This window comes from Amphibalanus amphitrite, unplaced genomic scaffold, assembly GCF_019059575.1.
Source record: "Amphibalanus amphitrite isolate SeventyFive unplaced genomic scaffold, NRLGWU_Aamphi_draft 000121F_arrow, whole genome shotgun sequence".
Taxonomy (NCBI): Eukaryota; Metazoa; Arthropoda; class Thecostraca; order Balanomorpha; family Balanidae; genus Amphibalanus; species Amphibalanus amphitrite.
The window spans coordinates 712,512-715,527 of NW_024881616.1; the positions used below are offsets into that span (position 1 = coordinate 712,512).

General features: G+C 55.9%; 1 long non-coding RNA gene across 1 annotated transcript; it reads left to right on the forward strand.

Moving 5' to 3' along the window:
- The first annotated feature begins 756 nt into the window (after window positions 1-756).
- On the forward strand, window positions 757-2,758 carry LOC122381521. The gene is made up of 4 exons (XR_006256537.1): window positions 757-893; window positions 1,182-1,283; window positions 1,560-1,813; window positions 2,098-2,758. It is a non-coding gene; the product is annotated as an uncharacterized LOC122381521 (long non-coding RNA).
- Window positions 2,759-3,016: the final 258 nt, after the last annotated feature.

Below are 3,016 nucleotides of genomic sequence, written 5' to 3' on the forward strand. Positions count from 1 at the left end.
CGCCACCGCTGCCCGCCGGTCGCAGAGGCTCTGAACCGGTCAGATCAGACAGATCTTATCACACACAAACACATACCGCAAACCGCGCAGGAAACAAACACCTCGTTTCAATAGTTTCACCGCAAGCAAAAACGGAGTCACGTGTAAACAGCGTGGGTCGTGGGTCAGTACCCTCCTGCATACACATGAGGACTGAAATTTCTTCGTAGTAGGCATTAGCCTCCGTGGCTAAGCTTCAAGCGACGGGTTTCAATGCCTCAACAGGCGCTACAAGGGACCTCTGACAACTCAACATGCCCAGCCGTAAACCCGGAAGCCTTGCAGGTCAACTGCAGCGTCTTATTACGGAAGAGGGAAGGGTTATACTGCTGGGCGCCGGGCCTCCGTTAGACCGTACCCCGGCCGGCGTGAACCGTGAGGCCCTGCCGGGATGCTGCCTCCCTCTCAAACCGGTCCCGGTGAGGCTCTGGAGCTGTGTGCCTGATCACGCGTCCCCGCTCGACGTTCGCATGATCACGGCGGAGAGGTGCCAACCGTGACCCACCACCGGGTGGGACACTGACCTCGGCGGGTCACCAGACCGCCGCCCGTGACTGCAGGGGTATCACGGCTTACCGTGGGGCACCGTGTACTCTGATAGACTCAGATCCGGAGGGCGGAGGAAGCCCCGCCGCGCCGCGCGGGCCGCGCGAGACGGTGTGCGTTTGCACCTCGTCACCGCTCGCGAGCGTAGCACGTGAACCGGCCGGAGAGGGCAGTCTTTATAAGCGGGCCGGCGGCGGGGCGGGCCCAACAGACGCACGCGACTCTCGAGGAACAGACGTCTTCCCCGTGTGACACCGCTCCGTTTGAATGTCCAGAAGGCAAATCTGGGCTCCGCGGCTCGATCTCGCGTAAGTACATTTTAAATCGTGTGATTATGAAACGTTGTGATGCATTGCTACCGTTCCCAGTTGAGTTCTACTACTACCGCTCCCTGTAAAAAGCTCTTGCAATGAACAGTGCTATTATCATATTCAATCAAACGGTACGCTGATTGAGTGGTGAAAACATGTCAACGATGGATTGTGTCTATTACTACCCATGCATTTCTCTTATCCCCAAGACTGCAGCCCATAGTCCCAGTCACCCCATGTCGTACCCGATGACCCCGCTCTGACCTCTCTCCCCTCGTCCGGCAGGCTCGGAAGCATCTCCAGCAGCAAGGGCAGCCGACAGGCCAACTGCGGTAACAAGCTCGAGAGGGAGGTGCTTACCCTGGTCCACCGAGTACCGTGAGATCGGTGAGTTCCCCCTCCCCTCTCTCCTGCACTCGCACCGGGCGCCGCTCTGTCCCTTGCGCGGTGACCTGGCCCCGAGCCGCACACGGGTTTCACAATAACTAGGCCAGACGGAGGGCCGCTGTAAACTGGAGCACCGGGGAAAGCAGTGCCAAATATAGCGACTCGTCTCACTTCAATTAGCTGATGAATGATACGCCACGCTTGTGCCTGCTTTGCAAGTGGAAACCGGGTTTCCTTTGCAGCACAGCTAACTTTTTCCTTTCCTCTGCTTTACAGATAGCCCGAGTTAGATAAATTTGTGAATTCTCTCGTCATTGTACACTTCACATCGGAGGCTCTCCGCGACCACCGGTCACTCCAGCGAGGCAGCAGCGAGGCAGCAGTGAGGCAGCGGTGAGACAGCAGTGAGACATCTGTGAGACAGCGAGCCGCCTGAGTCACCCCAGCACCACCATGGGCCACAGCAACGGACCCAAGTTCGCCGCCCCGGCCGCCGCCAACGGCGGTCTGATGGCTTCCATGCCCGTCAAGTGAGTACTGACCTGTGTCGAATCCGGCCATCTGGGAACAGGCTGCCAGGCAGAGATAGCCGGCTATATATAGGACATCCTCCATCATCGTACAGAACGAGCGAGAGCCTCCCGTTTTAGTTCATAGATAGGTGAAAGTTGCAATAGCTTTGATTGGTTTGGATGAAAAATGAATTGGATAATTGCTTTAAACGGACATAAACGGACATCTGTGGGGGATTCGTTGAAGCATCCGCTTTCGCCTGTGAGAGTAATTAACGACATGTCTCTTTGCTCGTTCACAGGAAGCCTGCTCCGGCTCCGGCGATCAAAAGCCAGCAGAAGGATTCGAAGGGCAAAGACAACGGCTCCTGGGGGCCGGTGTTCAAGAATAAGGACAACTTCAGGAACATGCACATGTACTGAGCGCACAGAGAAGCTTTAGAAAGCCGATCGGCGACGCTGGGTTCTTGCAATGCTTACATCTGAGCGTTCTTAGAGCGCTAAGATGAGCCGGTGGCCCTCCATCGCCGCCGTGAACGACTGGCGAAGCTCATCTGGCAAAGCTCAACTAGACGAGCTTGAATGGCAAGACTAGTCCGGTGTTAGGGCGACTGCGCGGTCGAGGAGACTCACTGTAACGTCAAGCTATCACCACGGAAGGCAAAAAAAATCGCCCACTTCCCAACACCGAGTCACGGAAGCCGTAACGAAAAGTGACGAACCGTGACGGACGGCGACGATCGGTGACAAACTGTGATGGACAGCCGTAGTTCGGGAGCGGTCAGCTGTGAACCCACCTCGGCAGAACGCCGCCGCACCTCTCGCAGATGACTGCAACAATCACGCAGTGTCGGTCACATATGAACCGGGCTCTAGCATGTCCGCCTTGTATCAAGGTGATTCAAATGTAATCGATTATGCTACGGTTTATGGTACAAATATGAATATATTATATATTATCGACGCATTGTGTGATGAGCTGGGATTTTGGTCACCCGGAATACAGAGGTCCTCGGCGTTCAGAGCATTCCCTGAAAAGCAGCCAGCAAATGAAACTCTGTAAAAGCCACTGAACTCTATAATGTGGAATGCGCATCGGCCGCCAAATGGTGTCCAACGGTGCCGCCATGTTGCGCAGACCAGAAAGCGGCCGCCGCCTGTGCTGGGGAATAGGGAATTCGGGACCTCGATTTACGTTTGCGGTCGCTGCATCCGCTACGC